This window comes from Myripristis murdjan, chromosome 22 (assembly GCF_902150065.1).
Source record: "Myripristis murdjan chromosome 22, fMyrMur1.1, whole genome shotgun sequence".
NCBI lineage: Eukaryota > Metazoa > Chordata > Actinopteri > Holocentriformes > Holocentridae > Myripristis > Myripristis murdjan.
In genome coordinates, this window is record NC_044001.1 from 22,371,782 (window position 1) to 22,385,589 (window position 13,808).

General features: G+C 42.4%; 1 protein-coding gene across 1 annotated transcript in view; it reads left to right on the forward strand.

Annotated features, from left to right (window-relative positions):
- The window catches only part of myt1lb (myelin transcription factor 1-like, b), a 100,091-nt gene that overhangs the window by 25,093 nt on the left and 61,190 nt on the right, over nt 1-13,808 (forward strand). The window contains exon 2 of the mRNA XM_030045121.1: nt 6,699-6,813. The gene's annotated coding sequence lies outside the window, so the exon portion shown is untranslated. The remainder of the gene's footprint in view (nt 1-6,698; nt 6,814-13,808) is intronic.

The window sequence follows — 13,808 nt, forward strand, 5'->3', positions numbered from 1 at the left end:
CCTCATTTTCTTGATAGTCGTGAGCCAGTCTGCTTCATTTTGCCTTGTTTTAACATATTTATACTTGCTCCTAAAAACAAGTCTGAAACAAGTGAAACTGCATCCCATAGACAGACTTTTTTCCCTCAAATGATAAAGAAATACTGGTATAGATTACAAAGTCTCATATTCAGTGACTCTGAATGAGTTGGTTGGTTTTTTTTGCTGCTGTGTTTTAACTGTGTATTTGACGTGTTTGGCACCAAAGTAGGTCTGCATTTTATTGATTTTTTTTTTTTTTTTTTTTTTGCACATACATTTGAATCTTGATGCTGATCTTTCATGTCCAAAAATAATATTCAGACAGTCCAGCAAGCCAGAGTTTAAACATAGAATTATGTAGGCTGATCTTTAAGGGAAGAGAGAAAAATATCATTAAGATTCTCTAAAATACGTACAAATAGTGGATATTTTATTGTTTGTGTAGAGACAACTGGCCAAACGAGACAAAAAAAAAAAAAAAAAAACTCACGGAAGTTGCTCTTATGGAAAAAAAATATTCACACACACAAAAAAAGGTTTCACATGCTTTCTGCAGCTGTGCTGTTTCTCCAACTGCAAGAGGATTTGTTTGGAAAATCCTGTAATATTAAAGTTGGCAAGATGCAGGGTCAGGGGATTTACACAATTGGTTTCTGCTGTATCAGTGTTTTGACATTTTGGTCAGCGTAATGCCTCACCCTCAGTAGCAGAGGGATTTAAAGTGTTAGCTTGGTTAAGTTTAGGGATACGGTGGGTATGGTTGTTGTTTTTTTTTTGTTGTTTTTTTCCCTTAAGGCTATTGAATTACTCACCCCGAGTGTGGTCGGGGCATTGAGAGCACTCTGAGCAGACTATCACCTCCACAATGTGGCTATGAATCATGGCTATGGATCTGTCCTCTGCACAGTGTGACAGCATTAGGAGACACTCTGAAGGCTCGGGGCCTGTCAGATGAAATGAACCCTGCGGAGCTCATTAACTATGTGCGCGCGGTAACTAATCTTACAGGTTCATGTTATCTAGGTGGTTTCCAGTCCAGTCTGGTGGAAGCATTGATTTCCTCAGACAAGTGCGAGGGGAAGGAGATAAAGCGCCAGTTGGAATGATTATCGGACCGGTCCCATCCTCTGCTCACAAGCTTATCAGCCGCCCCGCGCCATCTAACAAGCAGACCATCACCAAAATAAACACATCTCTGAACACCGAGCGCACACGTGAAATTCGTTCTCCTCCACCGTTTGTGTCCCGCTCCACCTGCTCTCTGAATGTTTGTTTTTCTTGACTCAGGTAAAGACGCTCAGTCTTTGGACTGGATTTTGACTCCCAGTATATTTCGGTGGTAAATATTTTATTTCGGTGTTGTGTCAGAAGGTGGAGCCAGTGTTAGATTTAAGATTCTACATTTTTGTAGTGGTGTAAAGACACCTCGGCTGCACCATGAGGTTACTTTCACCTTGGTCTGAAAACCATCAGACACTGCAGCTATTCTGACAATACCAGGCTCATCTACAGCATGAGGACAGTACAGCCAAGACATCATAGTGGATTCTTCTATGTGTGTGTGTGTGTGTGTGTGTGTGTCCAACAGGGAATGAACAGGCGTTGAAAAGAACACAGGATGGGGAACAGAGAGAGAGAACTACAGAGAGATTTCATCTCCTCTCTGCCTGTATACATATCTGCTAGAATGTAGGTCAGGCAGCCCCAGTCACTCTCTCAGAGCCTGGGAGAAAGAGATTGCTGTGTGAATGTGTGTGTGTGTGTGTGTGTGTGTGTGTGTGCGTGCATACACATCCTATGAATACTGCATGTGTCCCTCATGTAATACGTACTTATTTGTGTGCAGCCCCCTTATCCTCATGTGCCATATGTGTGTGTCAGTATATGACGGGTGTGAATTCCTCCCAGTGCGCGCCTGTGTGTGTGTGAGTGTGTTCATGTACGTGTGTGTGCCTGTGTATGTGTGTGTGTGTGTGTGTGTGTGTGTGTTTAAAATGTCTGTCATGTATAGTATGTCAGAGAAAATGTCACAGTAGTATCCTCTGAACGTTCTCACCCTATCACAGCTCACATCCCATATACTGCAGTGTGACCATACAGTGGGGTTTTCTTGTGTGTGTGTGTGTGTGTGTGTGTGTGTGTGTGTGTGTGTGTGCGTGTGTGCGTGGGTGTGTGTGTGGGTGTGTGTGTGTGTGTGTGTGCCAGAGCAGCCAATATTCCCAGGCTATTTACAGTGTATACCCAGGATTTGATAGATATAGGAGGCCTGTAAAGGGCAGGCACGGTCCCTTCTTATTCTCTACGGAACAGACTACCAGAAGTCACACACACACACACACACACACACACACACTTGTAGGATTATTAGCTGAGCAGGAGTGTAGCAGTCCCTGGTCAGAGATTTCTTTGTATTGTAACAAAAGGAAAATAATAAGAATAGGTATTTGGCTGTGTGTGTGTGTGTGTGTGTGTGTGTGTGTGTGTTCCTGTAAATTTCTGTGTGTGTTTCTGTTAGAATATGTATACACATTCCCAGACTGCATCACTCATTTATGATAGAATGTGAAAAATGCAAGCCACACACGATCTGTGAGATCCACGTTCCCAAAAAAAACACCTGCAGAAAGCAAATGAATAATCCTGCACACACAATTCACCTTTTGTATTGCTGTGTATTTGCATGTGTGAGCTGTGTCAGATTAGAGTCAAGTTACTGGTCGCATTTGAAGCAGCAAGTTTTATATCCAGTCATTAGCGAATAATGCTGTGTGATGCTGTGCTCTTGTTTCCCACATCAGATCTTTAAGACAGGCTGTCCACACTGTTATTTGCAAGTGATGAAATCAGATTTGTGTGTCCAGACATCATCAACATATCTGCATGGGTTGCTGTGGTAACGATGTAGGCGTCAGTGACCTCGTACGCTGGTGATGTGGCTTTCCAGCGTGGAGGCAGGAGAGATGTATACAAGCTTCCCCCCCAAAGTGCCAGCAGACAATTTATTTCACTGTCTGTTGTTCTGTGCTGTCCTCCATAGCGCTCTGTTAGCAGCGGCATGCTCTGATGCTGCTCAGCCGCTCTGATGCACTTCCATCACTCTGGATTTCATGTCGTCCTTGTGTGTCGCGCTGTGAGTGACGCAAAAGACACTTTGAAAACCAACGTGAGCGGCCGGGGCATCCAGACTGAGAGGCATCTGTAGGGATCCGATTGGCAGAGGTGGATGTTACTAATTACATTACAATGTTTGAGTATCGTCCTCCACTACACTTTAAATCATATCCATTACAGAGAACAAACGATCAATGACAGATGATGGAACTTTTCACAATAAAAACTCAGTCAGCAAAGATGAGAAGAAGAACCTGCTTCAGCTTTGTTGGTTCCACTTTTTGTCATTTGCAAATTTCTAATAAAGGGTGCACTATATGGAAGCAAGGATCATTTACACTCAACTGGAAAAAAAAAAAAAAAAACTTCATTTATAGAGCACTTGGGTTACAAAGTGCTTAACAATAAAACAATAACACAATAAGATAATAACGTAAAAAATACAACATGAAAAACACAATAAAATGAATGAAAACACAATAGAATAATTTACCATAAAAGTGAGTCTTAAGAAGAGATTCAAAAGCGGATCCTGAGTTTCCCTGCCTGACATCTCCAGGCAGGGAACTCAACAACCGAGGGGCCCCAGCAGAAAAGGCCCGGTCACCCTTGGTGACAAGCCACGATCCAGGGACCAGCAGCTGATCCCTGCTGGAGGATCTCAGGCAGCGATCAGGCTCATAAGTGAGCAACAGTTCACAGACACAGGCAGGAGCCCGACCGTTCAATGCCTGAAAAACAAACAGGACAAACTTAAAATCAATTCTAAAACTCACAGCTAACCAGTGAATAGCAGCAAGGGTAAATGTAATGTGGGCGCCTCTCTGAGTGCCTGTTAAAAGGTACTAAGAATGTGGATTAAGAAATCATCAGTGCAATGGCCTGATGATGAGAGCCACGTAGACTCAATCATATTATGTGCCTATTCTACATTAGTCAGCTGAGTCTAGAAATGGAAAAGAAATGGAAATGATCACAAAGTGTACTGTTCTGAAAAAGTAACTTCTACTCTGAGTACATTTTAAATGAGCTACTTTTTACCTCTACCTCTACTTTTTACCCCGCTGCAAAAATCTACTTAGAGTAGATTTTTGTACTTCTACTGGTATATAAGTAAAATATCAGCATTCCATGTGGGTTTCTTTTTTTTTCTTTTTTTTTTTTTTGCTGTCCAGACTTTCTAAAATCAATCTGTATACAGTCTGGATATGCCAGAAAAAACAGATATGGACTAATAGACTAATAATCTGAACAAGGCCTTTGTGTGAGGTGGAGACACGACAGAGTTAAAATGTGATCGATTCCGAGATGAAATCCAGACCTTCAAAAGAGCGATCTGGGCTACAGCGCTGCCTCAATGTCCCCATTACAGCAGCAGGCTGAGCTCTGCCGCTGTCCTTGGTGCTGAAACTAGCAGCAGCCTCCCCATTCACTACCATGACCAGAATATCAACACACACACACACACACACAAAAGCTCAGAGTGAGCATACAGCAGGCACACAGCATGCGTATACAGTATATAAGGCACATATACACACACCCTTTGTTTGCCTTTGTTGCCTGACATGTCTGTCTCTCTGTCTGTTTCTTACACACACACATTCAAAAGCATCCACACAAACACGTTCTCACACACCACACACACATTGCCATTTTCCAATGTCTGTATTTCTTTCTTTTTTGTTCTTTCTTTCTTTTTCTTTCTTTTTCTCTTTCTTTCTTTCTTTCTTTCTTTCTTTCTTTCTTCCTTGCTTTCTTTCTTTCTTTCCTTTCTCTCTAACACACACACACACACACACACACACACACACACACACACACACACACACACTCTCACACATAAGGGAATGTGGTGGGATGTGTGATGATGAAGAGTCAGAGAGCTGTGATTTCTCATCAGCCTCCACATCAAGACCTTCATCAGAGGACAGACCCATCACTTACACTGTGATTATAATGACCAAGGGGCCAGGGATGAGTGTGTGTGTGTGTGTGTGTGTGGTGTTCCTGGGCTTCTTAGGTGGCTGGATCATTTATGGGGTAGGAACAGGTGGAATTTCGTTACAAATTCACCTCAGATTATTCACACAAATTACTTGGGACTTTATAAAATTCAGTGTGTAGCCTTGGGGCTGTGCTTTTGAACACCTGACCCCTGGCTCATCGCCCCACATTTTATCTGGAGTTATACATTTTCACAAAGGCAGTTTGCTCGTCACGCATGCCCAGACGCACTCTGGCTTTGTTTTAACGCCATTTGTTTGCTGAATAGAGCCAGGGCGGCCAGGTTGGAGTGTGGCACCAGTGGCTTTAATCACATGCCACATGGCCTTTGATGCTGCTCTTAGAAAATATAGAGGACAGAGAGACTAGGCTATATAAAACAGTAAAAAGAAAATGTAGCTGGAGTGGCTTATTGTTCCAGGGCTTCATGTTAACAGCACTTTTCAAAGTTGTTTGTGTTCGTGCTCTGTACAGTGAGGCCACACTCTTTTCAGTTTGGTTTATTATTTACAGTACAAAGGGATGGGAAGAGATGGATGGAAAAAAGGAGTAAGAAAGAGAGAAGTATGTGCGTGTGTGCATAAGGGTGGTGGTGTGTGTGTGTGGCGGGGGGGAGTGGTAGAATAAACCCCCTGCTGGTTCAAAGTAAAGTCAGCAGCTTATGCAGGCATCTTTTACGCACCCCCTTTCTTTACATAACACTCGTAACAGGGGTTCTAAACGTGCATGGCACGCCGATGCTTATGTGTGTCTTACGGGACCGGCTATTGTTTAGATGTAAGCTGCTTTTGAGATGGGCTGTGAATGACTGTTGTGTGTGTGTGTGTGTGTGTGTGTGTGTGTGTGTGTGTAGTGGGCCGTCTGGTAGGCTCCCTATGGGGGCCTTCATTCTCCTTCATTCTCTGTGACGCTCCCTATGCACCATCAATACCTCATCTGTTCTCTCCCATACATTCTCTCAATTAGCCGAGCAGGATGGAAAGGAGAGAGGGAGAGAGAGAGAGACAGAGAGAGAAAGAGAGGAAGGTAGACAGAGGCAGAGAGGAAAACATAATGCTTGATTGCACTTTGCTCATGTTTAGTCACGCCTCAAACTCTTTTCCCAGTCCCTCTCTCCCTTTCTCTCACTCTTCCTGTCTCTTTTCTGTATCTTAAGTTATTCTACCTTATTTTTTAACCTTTTTAACATCTCCCCCTTTGCCCTCCTCTCCTCCCTCCTTTCCTCTCCTCCTCTAAGTCAGCGAAGGATGGAGAGCTGAGGAGAGAAATCATGGAGGCAGGCACGGATCATTAGCTATATTTGTCCCCACTTCCTGCAGAAGATGATAGATCTAGCTAATTACCCCATGTTGCCAAGCCTATTGCAAACGACAATCGGCCGTCGTTATGGCGGAAATCACTTGGTGTGTGCCGCATAGCTTATGCTATATGACTATTCATGAGTCTGGAGTCAAAGGAGAAGACGGCGTTTCAGATCCCGTCACGGTCGCACGTGAATACGTGATTTTCCTGGAAATTATTTTAATGATGCATGTTCCTGTCTTTCTCCCTCTGTGTAGAAAATGAGTTTGGAGGAGACGTGGTGAGCCTTTCCTCTCCAGTCGAACGTCAAGTAGGCCGCAGAGGAAGCAGAGGTGTGGACCAAAGAGCTGTCTCAACCCCAAAACATTTCAGGTACAGCTTGGTAAACCAGATGAAGTACATTTATTTATTTCTGTCCTGTTCTGTTCACATTCAGAGTCAGTTTTAATACATTTTGGCTGATCTTGTTCCAAACCCTGTTGTGGTTGTCGGTGATTGTGCTCACAGCCCAACCAGTTTTGATAAATGACACGATCTTGTTGAAACCTAAAATGACTGCATTACACTTTGGACAATCCTGTTCATGCCGTATCAGTTTCTATATCCAATTCCCAATCACCTCCAAATCTATTTCAGTGGATCTCTTCCAACTTGTGCCAGAGTCCAGTTTGTAGACATCAAGCTGGCTCCAGTGCTAGTTTGAGTGACCTTGTCTGCCCTTAAATCAACTCTAATGCAGTATGTACCTAAAGTATTTGACATACAAGTTGGTAATATTCAACCTATAACACGCAAAGTTCAAGCACAGAATAAAAATATGACAAAAAAAGAAGCCCAGCCTCACATCCACAACACATTGCAGCCACTTTAGATACAGATGCTGCTGAACTTGTACAGTAACAGCTCTCGGTTCCATCCCCAGACCAGCTGACACATTGTTGTATTGTATTCAGATCACAGCCTTTCACGCTCTAACCATTTTAGACACATGCGCCGCTGCCGACACCCTCCAGAACCATTTTCCATACTCTGTGCTGAACGATTGCTACCTCTCACCAGATTTCAGTCTCTTTCTCTCTCTCTCTCTCTCTCTCTCTCTCTCTCTCTCTGTCTCTCTCTCTCTCAGCACCCACTCAGATGCTATCTCCACGCCCCTTCACACCAATTCAGATGCACTTAGCATCGGGTTGGCACACATGTTTACTGTCACTGGATGATGCATGGCGTAAATACCTATTTGCAGTGAAATTCGATAATGCCAGCACGGTTTTGGTGGCTCCCTCCTGGCACGCTGTGAAGAATACCAATGCGAGAGTGTGTGTGTGTGTGTGCGTGTGTGTCCATTGTTTGTTTGTGTGTGTGTGTGTTGGGGGGTGGGGTTGGGCACCATATGCCTGAAACGCATTCTCCCAAAACTTCAAGGTGAAAACAAAGGGAAACTGATAACGATGTGAATTCTTGTGACAGATGTCTGAGCCCCCATCCCTCCACCCCCACAAGCCCCCACCCATCATCACCACCACAATGATAAAGACATGCGCACACTCACACACACACACACACACACACACACACACACACACACACCTAATACTTTCACTGAGTATGGATGCATATTACAATAATCCCCGCATCTCTTATCATGTTTCATTCCCAGTAATATCCCAGTTCTTCTCTATCTAACAGCAAAACCTCTTTTCTTGTTGTGGTACACTGTTTGTCTGTGTCTGCTGGCATTCTGGTGTCCTATATGGTGATGAAGGCCGCATTAATAATAGGCAAAGCCACTCTCATTTCCAAGGAGGGGAATTTACATGTTGTTGTTGTATTGATGTTGACTGTACAATCGATATGAACGCAAACACAGTTGGCATTTGGACGGCTGCTTTTTCCATTATGTGAGTTGAATGAAAAGTCTAGCTGCATTCCCAACAACATCCCTGTATTTTTTTTTTTTTTTTCAAAGGAGGACAGTCCTCTATGAGCGTTTAGTTTTGCATCGAATGCACTTGTGTTTATAGGCTTAGATGGTGCACATTTGAGATGGGACACAGCCGTCACTTAGTGTCTCATACAGGCTTTTCACGGCAGACTTTGTGTTATTCTGAAAATGAATAGAAATCCTCGCCACTTAGATGATATGTGCTGCATAAAATGCCACACGGATTAAAAGTCATGGATGCAAATTAGAAAATATGGCATGAATTTGTGTCATGTATGTTTAAAGGGAGTGGATGGTAAATACGAATATAAAGTACAACAGCATGCTCAACAAATCAGCTATTGGATGTGTGTGCTTTTAAATATAAATACATGGAGCTTATTTATGAAATGAAATGATAAACCACTTCTACAAAAGTTCAGTGCTGCTTGAGTACTCCTAGCATTAGACATGTGCTACAAAACTGTCTCGTCAAAAAAAAAAAAAAACTACTTTTTTTTGTTTTAAATAGAATAGAATAGAATAGAACAGAACAGAATAGAAAAACTTTAATGAGTGTAAATGTCACCCAAAACACACAAAGACGGACATCAAGGGTCACCAGACAAACCAAAAAATTCCAATAAATAAATTAATCAAATCAAGTATATACATAAGGACACTGCCATCACATAAAATATCATAAAATCAGTGTCTAATTATCGTTATGCCAGTTGAGATCCTTACTTTCTGATTTAAGGAAGCTATCTGCATTTGGTAAAAAAAATACTTTCTGTATAGATTTTGGTGTCCTAAAGTATCACATAGCAGAAGCTGAGAGGACCAGGAATGAGATGTAGCTTGTACAGTTTTATCTGCCTCATCTTGTGTGATGTATATAAAACTGTGAGCTGCATTTGGTCACACCTCACATTGACCATTCTCATACGTTTCACCCTGCCCAAACACTTTCCAGTGCCTTGAAATCACATCATTTCCTTATGAAGTGTATCTCCTGCAGCACTTTTTATAAGTTATGCCTAAAGACATAACACGCCTAGCTGCACGCATTAACAGCAAAAATCTATCCGCTATATACAAATAACATTGGTCCCTGTGTTTGTGTCGTGGTGTGTTTGGTTAACTGGTTTGGGAGCATGGATCAACTTGACTCCATGGTTATCCAACTGGGCCTATAATTCCATTGATCCGAGGTCTAATTGAGACGCAGACGCAGGAGGAGGGGGCCTCCTCTTAATCCCCAATAAGCTGGCTAACCTTCATTACAGCCACGACATTTTCCCATGGGGTGGTGAGAGAGAGAAAAGGCAAGAGAGGGAGAGAGAGAGAGAGAGGGAGAGAGAGAGAGAGAGAGAGAGAGAGAGAGAGAGAGAGAGAGAGAGAGAGAGAGAGAGAGAGAGAGAGAGAGAGAGAGAGAATATGAAGGGCTCTCCAGCATATGGTGAGCCACAGATGAGTGCCCGCTGCCGGAGTCCAGGTCTCACGAGGAGCCTTGAGGGAGGGAAGACGAGAGGTGCTGCCGTCGCTGTTGCTGTTGTTTTAGTCTGCCACTGCATTCGCTTGTCACCGATGTTGGCGTTTTAGGTGCTGATACATTCATAGCTTCAAACTGGTAGGCCCTTAGAGAGAATCTGACAGCTTCAGATAGGCAGTGTGTGTATGTGTGTGTGTGTGTGTGTGTGTGTGTGTGTGTGTGTGCTTCCATAAAAGTTCCATCTGTACAACGCATTTAATTCCAGTGTGTATCTTTTTTTATACAGTAAGAGGAAAATTCTTCCATTAGGTTGATCATTTAAGTTTGTTCATTTCAGGAGGTTTCTTGAGTCTAGATCGACTGGTATCACCAGACCATTTTGCCGGTGTGACTTAATGGAGAACCTCTCAGTTCATTTCTGATTTCCGATGGACATTATCACAGCTGCAGACCAAAATGCCTCTGGAAACAGTTGGATAGACCTACAACCAGTCAGAGCAGTGATGTGCGATGAAGCCCTGCGTGACCATCGAGCCTCAACAACGCTCCTCTGTCAGTCATCGTATCAAACCCGCCCCATATAAGATGAACACTTGTGATTGGCACAACCTGGGCCAGTTGGGCTGGAAATCTGTCTAAGCGGGAGGGCGGCCAGACCAATCTGCTAGAGCAAATAACATGAGCTCACAGATTCATCTGGTTCCCAGGCTAGAACCCACAGTCAGCTTCTTGAAACAAGCCAAATCACTCATTAGTATCAAGAAAATTCTCATAAAAGTAATAATCTACAGCAATTTCATATAAATAAATGTTTGTTTGTAGTACTTCCTATTGGCAGTTGACAAAACACAACAAGAAATCAACCACAGCCAGTTGAAGTTTATGTGAAGCTAACTTTGCACCAAAACTTAACAAACAAACAAAAGCATATTTTACAGATGTCCTAGGATTCATAAACAGCGTGTCTTGCCATTAACAATCAACACAACGTGTTTTGCAAATACAAAATGTGCCTAATATACAGATGTTTTGTTATGTTTGGCACTAAATTAGCTCCATACACCTTACACTGCTCTGTGTCTGGCCTTTGTTGGCACCCAGACAGCGGTGTGTTTTAGGTTTCTGGCAGCAGAAACAGCTGTTTGTTTGAAAAAAACAGAAGAAGAAGAAGAACTGAGGAGTTAGTATGACCTGCTAGAGCCAACATGGCTGGCAGAGCCGAGGCAGACAGACAAACACAGACAAAGAAAAGAGCGCCACCTACAGAAACTCAAACTTCATCAACAGACAGTCCAAGAAAATGGATGTCATAGTTTGAATGACAGGCGATCAGTGCAAAAAACAAACAAGATAAACAAACAAACAAACAAAAAAAACACCAATGAGCACTTTGCACCAAAGACGGAGACAAAATAAGACATAAAAATGGATTGCAAGGTTTACCTATTTGAGTAAATAAGATTTTAAAACTGAATAGGAAATTGGATGATTTACTTGGACCAATTTTTTACAGTGTGTCTCATACACACACACACACACACACACATACACAGAAGGAAATTCTGCACTGCAAAAAAATCCCCATGTGAAAAAACAAGCTGTTAACATTGAATATGAGACTGAAATACTAGTTAAAGAGAGATTTTTTCTTTCTTTTTTTGCAGTGTAACAGGAACTCAGGCATCCAGGGCAGCCTATTCTGTGATGAAAATAAGTATGCGCAACATGATTTCTCCTGCACTTTGAAGTGGATAAAAGTGCAGCTTAGGTCAGATGTTTCAGGGATGCTACCACCTCTGCTCTTACTGCAGACTGTTCCAGAAAAGCTCAGATTAAAGCACAACTGCGCCGGCATGTTGAGACCGATGAGAGAGATTCGGCAAGAGGGGACAAGCTCGGCTTTTCTCACACGTCTAGTTCAGGGTCACATACACACGTGCACACACACAGGTATACACAAACACACACATACACACAGACACACACTACTGTACATTCAATCTCTCTCTGTCTGAATGAGGTATGCCCGCCCAAGGGGAGAGCAGAGAGCCGGATTGATAAGTCGTTACTTTCTTTTTTCTATTTTCCAAAGGAAGGATTTCCTCTCCATTGCCATGGAAACCGCAGTTCCGCTTCACAGAAAAAAAAATTATATATATTCGGCTCCCTCCCACTTCTTCTCACACACAGACGCACGTACACACACCCACACGCACATAGAGTCCTTCCAAAATACTCCAGGTCGTTCCCTCTCCGCTGCACTAATAAGATTTACTAGGTATCCTTGCCTTTCATCATTTTATTTTTCTCCTGCTGAAACATTTATGGGCATTCATAAAGAAACACGCCATTAGGGCTGAGGGCTCTACAGTACAGTAAGTGTGGCGTTAATAAATCATGTTTAATAAAAAGAGACATCCAAACAGGGCCACGGCCCCCGTCATAGTCCCACCTTGGCGAACATGAATATTTAGAGACATCTGGAAATAACAGAGAAACATTCGCCAGTGTTCAAACTCCTGAACAATTTATGATCCGCTAGCGAGGGGTTAGACCTGCCTTCATCGGGTATGTTGGTCTGACATGCATGAAGGAAGGGAAGATAATGCTGGGAGGCCTCAACACTTAGTATGACATGATAAACATGATCAGCATAACAAATACTGGATGGATGGACGTGGGGCTGGGCGATACGGACGAAATCAAATTCATGCTATCTTTGACCGAATACCTTGGTATCCATATTGTGACGACGCTGTAAGAATGACTGTTGGTGCTTCCATAAGATATTTACTCACAAGATATTTTTGGACAAACAGTCATCAGTAATGTGGATATGATGACCAAGCAGCTACAGGCAAATAATAGAACATCTGGAAGACTCTATTAAGTGCAGATATAGGCCTAGTTATGAGTTATCACATTCTTGTAACTGTAATGCAGCCTTTAAAACCAAGAAAAGACAACAGACCTACAAATCCCCCAATCCATACAACCACACAGCTTGTTTGTTCCTGTCCTCTAATACGACCCACGGGACCGTTTCCTAAAGTAGCGCACCCTCCTGGTAGCAGCAAATATGCCACAAGCCATGGTGCGCATGCGTCAAAACAGTCACAGTTTGGTGAATAAAATAAAATAGTTTGGTAAAATACTTGGTTAAAGTCGGGGTAAGATCAATAGAAAATATTTTCGCATCCTATGTAGAATACAGCTGACACATTTAAAGAACATCAGAGGCACACTGTTGCACTGAAAGAAAAACATTTTGGTATAATAATAGCCACAATACCAGACATATCTAGCCTCATATGTGAATACTGACATAACATTGATCCGTGGATTAATGTAATGAATGGGTGGGTGAAGAAGTGACATGTGAAGAGCAACTGACACTTTATTCACATTTTTTTCAGTTATTTTACACACTGACTGGAATTTATTGTTGTTTTGCTTAAGAAATACTAACATTCTGAGGATGGCATTGCCTTTTACCTGTTTGTGAAATATTGAGTTGTAAATTTCACATGGAAGCTCTTTCTCACAAAGGGATGACTCTTAATCGATTCATCAAGCAATCAATCTGTTAATCTCTTGGTGGCTCGGTCAGATAGGATTCTTTTTGTCAATAAGTTGCTTTTAGTGATTTTTTTCATGTTATAACCGTTATTTCCTAGGAAAAAAAAAAAAAAACGTTTTCTGTCATAAGCGCATTCAGAGAAGTGTATTGATTTTTGGTTGAAGAGGTGATTACCTTTACTTGCAGCGCTATGGCTATATCAGAAAATATATTTTATGTCTCGGATTTATGACCTCAGTTACTCAATGACTACAATTTTCTTTAAGACAATGAAAGGTGTTTTTGTGAGCTGGTGCTACTCTATATGAGCTTCATTCTATAGCTGTGTAGGTTTGGGCCAACATGTAAATGCTCTGAGGCCGAACGTGAAC